General features: G+C 38.1%; 1 long non-coding RNA gene across 1 annotated transcript in view; it reads left to right on the top strand.

The window, feature by feature from the left end:
* The window catches only part of LOC108490576, a 29,156-nt gene extending 16,944 nt beyond the window's left edge, over window positions 1-12,212 (top strand). Inside the window, exon 3 of the long non-coding RNA XR_001872327.2 lies at window positions 11,424-12,212. This is a non-coding gene — a long non-coding RNA (uncharacterized LOC108490576). The remainder of the gene's footprint in view (window positions 1-11,423) is intronic.
* The last annotated feature ends 610 nt before the right edge of the window (window positions 12,213-12,822 follow it).

Genomic DNA, 12,822 nt, shown 5'->3' with positions numbered 1-12,822 from the left:
AACCATCCTGGGCTACATAGTATAAGGCCTGTCTTGTTTCAAAAAGCAAACAAAACATAAAACAATACAACAACAAAAACAGAAAAATAAGGATGTAGATAAATCCTTTGGAATATCAAAAGGAAGAGGAAAAGGGAGTAAAATGGGGGGAAAGGGAGAAGAGGAGGTTATTTAAGCATGAGAATGAAATCTGACATCGAGGTTTCATGAAGACTGTATGTTTCTGCCTATGTTTCTGTGGTGGGGGGAAGGGCTATCATGAGTCCACATATTTGTATCTCTACATCATGTCCTGGGTATAGGGTAGGGTTATAATAGTATAAAAGAAGAAATTTGATTTTTGCATTTATTTTTATTTTGGGAGGGTACACACACAGCACAGTGTGCATCTGGAGGTCAGAAGACAACTGGGTTTCAGGGGTCAAACTCAGGACATCAGGATTGGTGGCAAACATCTTTACCCACAGTGCCATCCCACCAACCTGAAGAAATTAATTTCTTTTGGAATCCATCTTCCACTGAATAAGAAAAATAAAATGTACTCATGTTACAAAAAAAAACCTGGAAAATAAGTGAAATAATTGGATCATTTCACTTCTCTGGGATTTTATATTCTATGAAATTCTATTTTATTACAAAAGAAATGTATTTAAAACCACTTGAAAACTACCTGATATATTTATTCTTCCAGATATTTTTATGTATGTATGCATTCTTATTATTGCAAAGTGAAATTGCACTAAAGAAGCCATTTTGCAAAAATGTACCATGAAGTCAGTAAGTCCTTCTTCCTTGGAGCCCTGGCACAGCACCATGAGGACTGCACTGTGTTCGGAAAATATCCAAGTGGGATGCCCTTTGTGACTACGTGTGTTCTTTCTTGTTTTCCCTCTTTGGCAAGTTTACATATTTGTTTATTCGATATGATGTGAAGATTTTAAACCTTTGTTAAATATGTTAGAAATGCTGTTTCCCCAATTACACTTAATATCCTTTGCCACAGAATGAAAAGTAATATGTGAGCATATAGTTCGGTTTAACTGAATGAAAAAGGCACTAAATTTAATAGAAATAATGGTTTATAGTAAATTTTGAGGAAACAAATGGAATAAGTGCAATATAGGGGAGCAAGGTGCTAAGCGAGCCCTGTGAAGAGTCTGCTGTATTTGCATAAAGAACCTGGAGTGATTTGTGGCTGGACATGTGCAAGAGCAGTACATTTTCAGACAGAGAGACAGCTTTGGTTCTTCCTTTCTGTTCCTCTGCTACTAGTCATAGGACATCTGAAGTCTGTACAGCTGGTAACGGGACACCTAAAATCTCTCCAGCTGGTGACAGGACATCTGGAGTCTCCTGATACACTTGCATGTCAGTAAAAGGCTGCTTCCCAGAGGTCAGCCAGGGGCACAAGGCTCTCTAGGTTGCTTCCTAGCCCAAGGTCAGTATTTTCAAATGGGACCCTTATTCTGACATTGAGACCTTCCAGAGGGACTTGAGTTCCTCTGCTAAAATTTTTAAGATAACATGAAACTGTGTTTTGGTTTTACCTTCATTTTCTAAATGTGCAGATTTTATCGTGCCATGCCCTTACCTCTCAGAAAGCTGTAGCACCTTTTCTTTTCCTCCGTGTACCAACTCTGTTGACTCAAAGCAAATACTATGTGTTCTTAAGTTTTCCCTCGAGAGACTCTTGATATCATGATATGGAATTATTAATGTAGTTCAAAATGGAAATAAACTATTTAAAAATCTTTTAAGAATTTAAATTTTAAGAAGTACCATCAACTTTAGTTCAGTAAAAGTAACATCATGGGGCCAACAAGATGGCTCAGTGGGTAAAAGTGCTTGCTGCCAAGCCTAATGACCCAAGTTCAGTCCCTGGAACCCACTTGATGAAAGGAGAGAAGTGACTCCTACAAGTTATCCGCTGACCCCCACATGCACCCACTACACATGTACATGCCCACAATAGGTACACACACATGCACATTCACAGATGCATAAATGCAACTTAAAATTTATTTTTAAAGTAACATCATGAAATGCTTTAATCTACATCTGGTTGTTTGTTTGTTTGTTTTTTTTTTCTAGAACATTACTGAATTAGAAATCTAGCGTGTTTCCATCCATGTGTAAACCATGTGGAATCTGTCAAGCTGTGAATGTTTCTATTGTCCAAAGTCTACATCTTATGCAACTTCCACAAAATGGCACTTTCTCAGCTTGAAAATATTTACTCACACTTATCTGACTCATAGAAATCCTCAACATTTTATCCAAGAACAAAAGCTCTTACTATTTTCATAAAATTAATTACATACTTTTAGGAGGAGAATCTAGTTTATAAATAATTTTCTTGGCAATTGGCCTGATGTGCCTTTCTTTCTACACAGATAATGCTTCTCTCTGACTGGCCCAAATCAGAGTGTCACAAATCTTGTCATAATTAAGTCAGAAGGAAGCTCGATGCTAACAGGTTGAACACTGACAAAAATAGAAATGTTTTGTGAAATTTGGGTAAAATGTTATTGCTGGGGCTGGAGAGATGACTTAGTGGTTAAGAGCACTTGCTGCTCTTGCAGAAGACCCTGGTTCAACTCCTAGCATCCGCAAGGTGGCTGACAACCATCTATGTAACTCCATTTCTAGGGGAATTCCATGTTGTTCTCGTTTGACCTCTGCAGCACTGCGTGACATGGGTGCACTTACATACATTCATACACATAAAAATGACAATAAATATTTTAAAGTATTAAAATGTTATTACTACTAATACGACAATGTATTTTCATTAAAACAGAGAAGTTATTTTTGTTAGTACAATTACTAATTTATTCTCCCAGTATCTAAAGTATACAGGTTGTTGGAGGAAGCAGCCACCAGTGGTACCATGTTAAATCTTCCAAACTAGCAATGTTATTTACTAGGATGAGATGGTGGTTCACTGAACCTCCCTGTTCATTGGCATGGTAAGGTAAGATACTGACTGAAACTCAAAAGAATGAACAGTTTCTACTTTATGTCAAGAAGCTAAATGACCTAGGAATTAATTTTCTAGAATTGTGGACTATTAGGGTTAGAAAGAACTTTAGAAATTATGTTTCATTTTACTGATGAAGAACATTCATCTGAGATTAAAGGTCTTAGAAGCGTCTGGCTTGATGTATTCAATCAATGAAAACATAAAAGAACTTGTTAACTAAATACTTTTTAAAACCTTCATGGTCTTTGCTACAATTGACTTTTGGAACATCAAGGAATATCAGTAAACTAAAAAAAATCCATTATTTGAAGGTGATTGCAATAAGGCATCTAAATAAAATTCCCAAAATCCAGCTTTTTTAAAAAAGAAATATAATTTTGTTGCAGTCAACTTTCCAAGAATGGACATTCTGCTGTCATTTGAACTGCTAACACAGTGTTAACAAGAAGCATTTTACAAAGTTGTAATAGCTATGATAAGAGTAATTTATAATTAAAATAAAAATAGCAAACAATTGGTAATGTTTATGACATTAAAAATGGTTTAGTTTCTTTTAACTAAGTTTCCCAAGAATTACAATACTGCTTGTACTTCCAATAAAGTTGAATACATTTATATTTCATGCTTCATTTTTAAAAAGGTCATATGGTATGGCTTCTTTATATAAACTAGAGTGAGAAAAAAGAAAATATGTTCACAAATAAAGATGATTACAAAATGCTATACACTTGATAGCATGGTTTAGAACCACACACACATTCACAGACATACACAAAACTAGACAAACCTGAATAAAACTAGTAGATTAGACCAATGTCAAGTTCCAGATTTTGATATGGTACTATGGTTTATAAGATGTCATTACTGGGACAAATTGGGTCAAATGTAATTGAGAGCTCTACCAATTTTGAAGCTTCCCATGAGTCTTTAATTAAGGTAAAGTTTAAAAATATGAATAGCTGCCATGGAACTGTTTCACTGTCCTAATTAAATATTTGTAAGCTATAGTTAGTATTAAATATGAACATGTTCCTGATTCTCATCCTTTTTACCAAATTGTGAAGTTTTATCAAGAAGGTTTCTCTTCCTGATATTTTCCACATAAAACTGATTAATTTACATGGTATCAGGGGCAAGTTTTAATTCAGAAACCCAAATCTTTCTGCCTATCTCTGATGTTCTAGTCAAACTCCAACTCTCTACTAGATTGTTTTCAACTAGAGCTCTGTATGGCATCAAAAGTGGACTCTTAAGAAATATTTGTGAATGAAGGATAAATGAACAAATGGCTTTCCAAGTATCTATGAGCTTTTCAGTTGGAAATCCGTTTGTTATATCAACTCAAAATATAGCAAAGCAAACCTAATATTTCTTCCCACCTCTCTCACCAGCCCAACCTGCTCAGTCAGTTTCTCCATCTCTACCATTCTTCCAGCCAGGCTTCATAGTTGTTAACTGCTTTTGATTTTTTCCCCTTTACTAACTATCTATCCATCATCTATCTATCTATCTACCTATCTATCTACATCCATCCATCTATCACATATCTATCCATCTACATCCATCCATCCATCCATCCATCCATCCATCCATTCACCTACCTACCTACGCAATTAACACTACCGTTCATTTTCTTTGCAAGTATTCCTTGTATTTGTCCCTTCTAATTTGTTCTTACAGATACTACTTAAAGGACAATCAACCTGACAAATGACTAAAGGAACTGACCAGCCACCCACCCACCCTCTACTCCTGGAAAGAGATATATCTATTTCAGAACACATAGCCCCTAGCAAAGGACATTTGGTTTCTTATCAGCCTTCCTTATCAAACCTCCTATTAGAATTCCCCATCTGTCCTTCCCAGATAACCAGAAAGGAGTAGGACACCACCCAAGAAGGCACACCCTCCCTCCTGGGATTCCAGGAAGCCATGATCTCCTTTCTGGGATTTTCTGGGCCCACCTGTAAAGCCCAGACATCCCCCAACCCTGACATACAACCTGCAGGAAGGGTGCTTGCCCCTCTTAGCTAATAAAACTATCTGTATTTGTTGAAGTTAGATTACATTTCTTTTTCCTTATCACATCCCCTTCTCATTTGCAATGAGGGATGAAAATCAGGAACATGTTCATATTTAATCCTAGCTATAGCTTACAAACATTTAATTAGGACAATGAAGCAGTTCCATGACAGCTATTCATATTTTTAAACTTTATCTTAATTAAAGAACTTGGGACAGGTTTTGGGGTCCTGAGCCCCAGCCCTTTCTTCTAGGCAACCTTTCCTATAACTCTCCCTTTGAGACCCATCCTGACAGGAGCATGGCCATGCACCGAGCCTACTTATTAGTGAGAATTGCCATAGAACTTTAGTTTGCCTATGTGTTTAATTTCTTATATTTCAGATTGGTTCTTCTTCAGTATTCCTCTTTATTTAGTTTGTATTCCATAGCTTCATTTCATTCATCTGTTTGTTGGCTTTTAAAAGAAACTGTTTTAGGTTTTTAAATTGTTTTAAAGAACATTATTTTGGGGTCTAATTTTATACGGTATACTTAGTGGTTTCTAAAACTGACTGTTTTATATAATACTCACCTGTTCTTCTCTATGGCAGCCTTCCATTTCCATGTTTCCTGTCTCCTGAGGAACCTTGCTCCATGCTTTAGCTTCCACTCTGTCTGTGGGAAACCCCCCCACCCTTGCCTTCACTGTCACTCTCATAAAACTTATGGTAAACCTCAATTTGATAAGGTATTCTATCTACTGTCTATACTCATTCAAAACCTAAAACTCTCAAGTCCTGTAACTGTGGTGAGTCGCCTCCTCCTGTTCAGGGAGGCCTTGGAGACCCACCAGATGGACTTGAGTCAGTGTCCAGTCTACAAAGAGGAGGGTCAACTCAGAGGAAACATTTACTCCATGCTTCCAAGTGAAGCCAGCCATGGTCGAGCAGGACCTTTGATTCATCTTCACATAGATGGAACTGGTAAAAGAAAGGAACCAGGGGCTCCTCCCAAGCCCATGTGACCCCTGAGGAACAGATACTTAAGAATAAAAATAAAATGGTTTATTTGGGCCACCTGTATGGTCTTAAACATCCAAAAGGAAACTATAACCAAAGATTAAAGTGATCAGTATATTTCTTTAAGAGTTCAAGGGTTCACACTTCCCAGACATTAGGCTTAAGTCCATATGAAATGTTTAGACAATTATTTCTCATTGATGATTTTGTTTCTAAGCAGAAAGTGTTGCTCAGATGTAAGACTTCAAATCTTGGTCTGCAATACTGTCATGCCCACCTGTAGCTAAGGGAGACAACCCACTATTGTTCTAAAACTATGGCTAAATTTGTTTTCTCCCCCATCTAGAAGACTTTGAGAGGGAATTGACACTGATTCTAGCCACTCCAACAGCTATCAAAGTGTCTGAAAACAAATCCCGAGTTCATCACTTTCAAGACCAGCTTTGGCACACAAAAGAAAAATTAGGAGGAACCCAATAGAAGGATGCTTTTGGAAGCTCAAATCAAGAAATTCCAATGGACTCTGATATGAACACTTGAAATTTGCCCTGTTCTGACTTTTTTCAGGTGCCCTGTCTAGACCTTGTAATGCTAACTACTTTTGCCTTTACTTCTCCTTCACATCTCCTATTCACCAGTCATAGGACTTTCTTTTCTCCCTACAGATAAGAGTTATGCAATTTGGGAGTCATTTAGATAGACCCACTGAAGGGGTATCCCAATTGTCTCACCCTGTATCCCTGTTCAGCACGGAAGAAGTCAGAGTGGTCTGTGTCCTGCTTTCCCATCAGCAATTTGGGTAACCTCTTCAGAGGATGGTGTGATAAGAATAGGAGGTAGGAATTGACTAGGCAGTTAGGGTAAAAATCCCCAAAGAAAAGTAGCCAGTTTCTTGGCTAAAAGTCAAAATGGCTTTGGGCCTCTTAGCAACATACTCTGTTCCAAAGGCCAAAAATATCAAAAGTATTTGGGAGCTTTTATCTAACCCCTAAAAGATTTTAGGGTTACCTCTTCAGAGGGGGGAATGTTAATTTATTACTTATCTTTTGTGTTTAATTTGGAATCCATGTTTTTTAGTAAAGTAAATGCTACATAGTAAATACATAGTAAATGCTACATAGTAAATGCTACATACTCTTCTGAGTCAGACATCTGCCTTCTTTATGACTTCAGCTGTGCTTGCTTGCAAAAGATCATCATAATCAAACTTTTCATCATCATGTTTTGGGTGCACCTACTTTTCATGTAATTAGGTCATATATGTGTTTTCATGTGTTGGGATCTCACATCATGTGTGTCTATGGTAATTATCATCATATATTGTTTCCATCTATAATTTAAAAAAAAAAGGGCCACTTCAGTTTTTTGTGCATAAAAATGATTGATTTTATTTTTATTTTAGTATGCCCAATTAAAATGCACATGTATAGATTTATAAATATGGGCATTTTGATGATGCATTCAAAGACCTTATAAATTTGGGTACACTAAACATCTTTAAATCTATTAGTGTCTATAGGTCTATTAAGTACTCCATGAAACTTTTAAATGCTGTTTATACAAAACAGCATCTGAGCTGGTTGTTTACGGATCCCATTTGTTAGACACCTTTCATGATTTTGGTTTGCTTTGAGTGTTTTAAGGTATCTATTGTGCTTGTTTGCTTTGACAGTATTTTAGCTTCAGCATTCATTTTGGGTTTTTTTGCTTTGGGGCCTCTGAAGGCATGTTTGATTCTAACCATTTGTTAAAATTTGCTAGCAGTAATTTTTTTTTTCTTTTCCACTGGATACTTCTCCCATATATAATCTGAGAAATGGAGAAACATTTTGAGAAAACCAAAGTCCAGCTGGTTGTAGGTTTGACTTGTATGTAAACTCATCTTCAGAACTAAAGATGAATTCTAAGACTAGTTTTCCTACCTCATCTTTTTCTGACCTTGCCCGTTCATTCTTTATCTCCTACTGCAAAGCTCTGTATATTTTTTAAAAAGACCATTTTTCTTCTGGGAAGCTCTACTGACTTGGATATCACACACACACACACACACACACACACACACACACACACATACACACACACCCCTCCCCAGAACAACTTTTTTGCCTATAACTCTGGTGCTTAAGTCTGAATTAAATTGTCTTCATTATACTAGCCATTCTTAAGATTCCCTTCAGCAACTAAAGCCAGGAATCCTGGTTCAGCATGAGTGGAGGTCTCCAAAACTTAGGAGAACGCCTCAGACTTCTAAGGATGACCACACGCAGCTATGTCTCAGTCATTCCTGAAGTTTCTGGGCACTCCTAGTGATATCCATTTTGAAGCCTTCTTGGTGAATTTCCTGTCTGTCACTTGTATGAGCTATCCTACTAAGCACTTCAGGTTCCTTTGCTTCTGTTTTTCTGGCCCAAAACCACTTAAAAATTCTCTAGACACATCCATACTCTGGTACCTGAGTCAGATACAGTAGCATGTGGCTTCTTCTGGGGTACATCATAAGAGCTGATCCTTAAGATGGCCTAAGCCAGTCTCTTGCCTCCAAGAGAACAGCTTGAGACAAAATGAGATAACTACAACATGTTCAGAATAACTGCTTTTAAACTTTATTCTTAACCTGAAGTCTTAATGATTCCTTACTGTTCTTCCTGTCACCTCTGATTTATGTAATGCTAATAGCTTAGACAAGGGGAACTCTGCTGATTTCATGTGTAAAGTTATCTCCTCCTATAAGAAATAATAAACTTTAGTCTTTTCCTTTAAACCCTGTAAAATTTAAAAGTTGGTTTAGGATACATCTTAAAGTTTATAGATAATCTTAGTGTGTTACATGATAATAGTATATTTGAGATAATTGTTCATCCCTCTGTATGTATGTATGTGTGTATAGAGATATATACATTTTAAGGGGGTAAATATTACTTAGTACATCTTCACAACAAATGGTAAATTTGTTTGCAAATGCTATTATGTCTATGGCTGGATGTTTCAAGAATAGAAGGGATAATAAGAATGTTTGAGCAAGTTTATTGAAGGTCTAAGAAGGTTTATAGAGATAGAGTCATTATTATAATAATTGCTGTTGCAGCCAATAATTTTCAGTCCACTCCTCTGACTTGGACTGCACACCCAGTTGTAGTATTAGATTGAATGGAAGCAGATAAGTGTTGGGATTATCTGTAGCTACTAGAAAATGTCCTTTATATTTCTCTGTATTACATAAGTGTTACTTTTGGTGTTTTCCTTTGACATAACAAAATAATTTGACTTGCGAGGAGCTAGGTTTTGCTTCCCTGTACCAGATGGGTACAGTCCAGAAGGAAATAGTTTTGGTGAGCTTGGTCTAAATCCTGATCAGCTTATTTCCTTGTCTGTAGGTATGGTATATGACCTCCCCCTCTTTCTGAAAAAGTATAAATCAGGGTATGGGGGTGCTGGGAAAGAAAGGAGACTGCTTCTGTTTGTAGTAGAAGAGTCTTCATTTGAGATAGAGCTATGAAAATTGTTTTAAAATCCCTTTCCTGGGCTATGCCTACTTGACCTGTGATGGTAAATCTCTTCTTTCTCTGACTTAGGCCATAAAAGCTCAGCTCCTCATAGAAACCTACAATGATAAAGATTCCACTCTTGTCACAATCTCGGTTTCTAAGGTCAAAGTTCAGTTAAACCTTTTTTAAATTCTTATAAAGGCTAACTTAAGGAACAGAATATATGTCTAGTTAGGGTTTATTCAAGAATGTTTGGTTTTTTTCTACACAGTAAGTAAAAGTACCAGAATGGTGTAACTAACCTTCTTGGATGTTTAGTAACCAAATTTAAAGGTCTATACTAATCTAGTCAGAGGGACTTAAAAGGGCAATTTTTTTTTTTTTGTTGTTCCTTGCCCTCCAAGGTCAGCTAGTCCCAGGGGACTATGGGGCATCTCAAAATATCATATAGTTTGGATGAGTCACCTGTCCTCCTGTTCAGGGAGGCCATGGCAGCACCACTAGAGGAACTCAAACCAGTGTCCAGTCTATAAAGAGGAGGGTCAACAGAAGAACGTTTCCTCAATGCTCCCAAGACAAGCCATGGTTGAGCAGGACCTTTGATTTATCCTCACATAGATGGAACTGGTAAAAGGAAAGTCAAAGGAGCCAAGGGCTTCCCCAAAGCCTGAGCAACCCCTAAGGATCAGATCCTCAACTGACCTTGAAAAAAAACTTGGTTAATTTGGGCCAACTATATGGTATTAAACACCCAAAAGGAAAGCATAAACAAAGATTAAAGTGATCATTATGCTTCTTTTAGAGTCTGAGGGATTAGACTTCCCAGATATTAGACCGAAGTCCATATGAGATGTTATTTTAAAATTCTCACTAAATTTTTCTCCTTGATAAGAAAAATGCTACTCAGATATAAGAATTCAGACTTTGACCCAATTCAACATTGCAGTAAACACCTGCAGCTAAGGGAGACCAGCCTACTATTGTTCTTGTATAAAAACTAAATGATGGCTAAATTTCTCTTCTTTCCCTGTCTAGAAGCCACTGCAGGGGATGGGGGGCTCACACTGTAATTCTGGCCACTCCAACAGCCATCCAGGTATCTGAAAATAGATCCTGAATTCATCACTCTCAAGTCCAGCCAAGATGGCCAAAAGAAAAATTAGGAAGAGCACAAAAGATAAATGCTTTTGGAAGCCCTCATCAAGAAATTCTAATGGACATTGATTTGGACATGTAAAATTCACTCTGTTCTGACTTTTTCTGGTTCCCTGCCTAGAATTTGTAATGCTAACTACTCTTGCCTTTACTTCTTCACATTATCCCAGACACCAGTCAAGGATTTCTTTTCTCTCTATAGCTAACAGTTAAACAGCTTTGAGGTCTTTTAGATAGACCCACTGAAGGGGCACTCCAGTTGCCATGCTCTAAACCCCTATTCAGCATTGAAGTTGACAAAGTAGTTGGCACCCCTATTCCCTATTGTCAATTAGAGTTACCTCTTCAGAGGGGGGGAATGATGACAGCAAGAGGTAAAAATTGGCTAGGCAGTTTTAGGAAGAAGAGCCCAAAAGAAAAATGACCAGTTTCTTTCTCAGCTGGGAGCTGGAATTCCATTGGCTCTGCCAGTAAACTTGTCTCTACCTGAGGCTAGAAATTATAGAACTATCCAATCCAAAGATGTCTCTGATTCTGCCATTATCTAGAGACTGGGGATACCAATAAGGGAGTCTATTTTGTCCCATATCTCTCTTTTTCCTGTCCTGGAAGACATGCTGAAGATGTGACCAGAACTTCAATGAATATAGACAACCAGAATGAGAACTAGACTGATCCGTTCATCTCCCCTTCCCCTGTCCCTCTACTAAACATGTATTGACTCCTGAGTAATGAGACTATTGTACTATACTTAATCAACTGTTTTCTTCTCCAAAGATTCTTATAGATCTTCTGACCGAGCAGCCCATATGACTGGCCAAGTCAGTACCTGAGACCAAATTAAGGTTATGTTCCTGCTTCATGCCACCAGAGGAATCCTTCTCAGTCAAGAGAGAAAGATGACCTCCCCCTTCTCCTTTTCTTTTTATGTCTTGGCAATGTCATTCACATTCATGCTCACATGGTACTGACTTTAGAAGCATGAAGATCAGGAGTGAAGGAGTCATTGGTTCTTCCCCCACTGTTTCAAGGCCAGGCAGCATACACCAGGGGCATCCCTGCATAAAGGTCCTCACAGGCCAAGAGGCCCTGATAGGTCAAGAGGCCCTGACAGGCCATTGTGTGAAGTTGTGAAGGTGAAGCCTGATTGGCAGTGGAGCCCCCAAGAAGATGTTGAAGATGCTAGAACCATGAGACATCTACCAAGGAAAGCTGCCTACAGAGAGTAGTACCAACCTGAGAGAGATGCATGTTGCATGCAGCAAAAAGGGCATGGGGGCTAAGCCATCTAAGCCCTTTGGAAGTAAGGTCCCAGAAGTTGGACATGGAGCTACTGGATTTAGTATTTTCCCTGCTGGTTTTCAGTTTGATTTGGTCTGATACTTCCTCACTATGCCTGCATTCCTCCTTTTGGAATGGGAATGTGTATTTGGTTCCATTGTATGTTGAAAGTATGTAATTTGTCTTTTGATTTTACAGGGGCTTATAGTTAAGATATTGCCTTGGGTCTCAGGAGAGACTTTGGACTCTGGACTTTTGACTAGTATTGAGACTGGTAAACACTATGGGGACTTTTTGAATGTGAAATAAATGCATTTTGCATTTTATATGGTAATGAGCCTATGGGGGCCAGGGAGTGGAATGTGGTGGTTTGAATGAGACTGTCTCCCAAAAGCTACAAGTATTTGAACATTTTGTCCCCAGTTAGTCATGCTGTTTTGGGAAGCTTTAGGAGGTGTGGCTAATGACAGAAGAAGCACATCACTGGGGGTGGGCTTAGAGAGTTCTTAGAGAGCTCTCGTGGGATTTCTAGTCATTCTCTGCTTCCTGTGCCTGCTTGAACATGTGAGCCTCTGCTTTCTGCTCCTGCTCCAGCCATCTCCTGCCACCATGCCTCTGCACCATGACAGATTCTAATTCCTTGGGAATCATAAGCTCAAATAAATTCTTCCTTTCATAAATTCACTTGATCAAGGTGTTTTATTATAGTAACAGAAAAGAAACTAATACAATGAGCTTTTAACCCCTAGTCTTCTAGCAGTCTATTCCCAGCTGCCTCTGGATCTTCACTAGGGACATTTCAGGCTGGCTCTTGTCACAGTGTCCACACCAAGACTGTGGATTTGCTTCCTCTTCAGCCTTCTGTCTCTCGATTCTTGAACATAACATGCTCCCT

Source organism: Nannospalax galili, unplaced genomic scaffold (assembly GCF_000622305.1).
Source record: "Nannospalax galili isolate Female #2095 unplaced genomic scaffold, S.galili_v1.0 scaffold393, whole genome shotgun sequence".
Classification (NCBI taxonomy): domain Eukaryota; kingdom Metazoa; phylum Chordata; class Mammalia; order Rodentia; family Spalacidae; genus Nannospalax; species Nannospalax galili.
The sequence above is the reverse complement of the archived record's forward strand: the minus strand, read 5'-3'. Positions and strand labels throughout refer to the sequence as shown.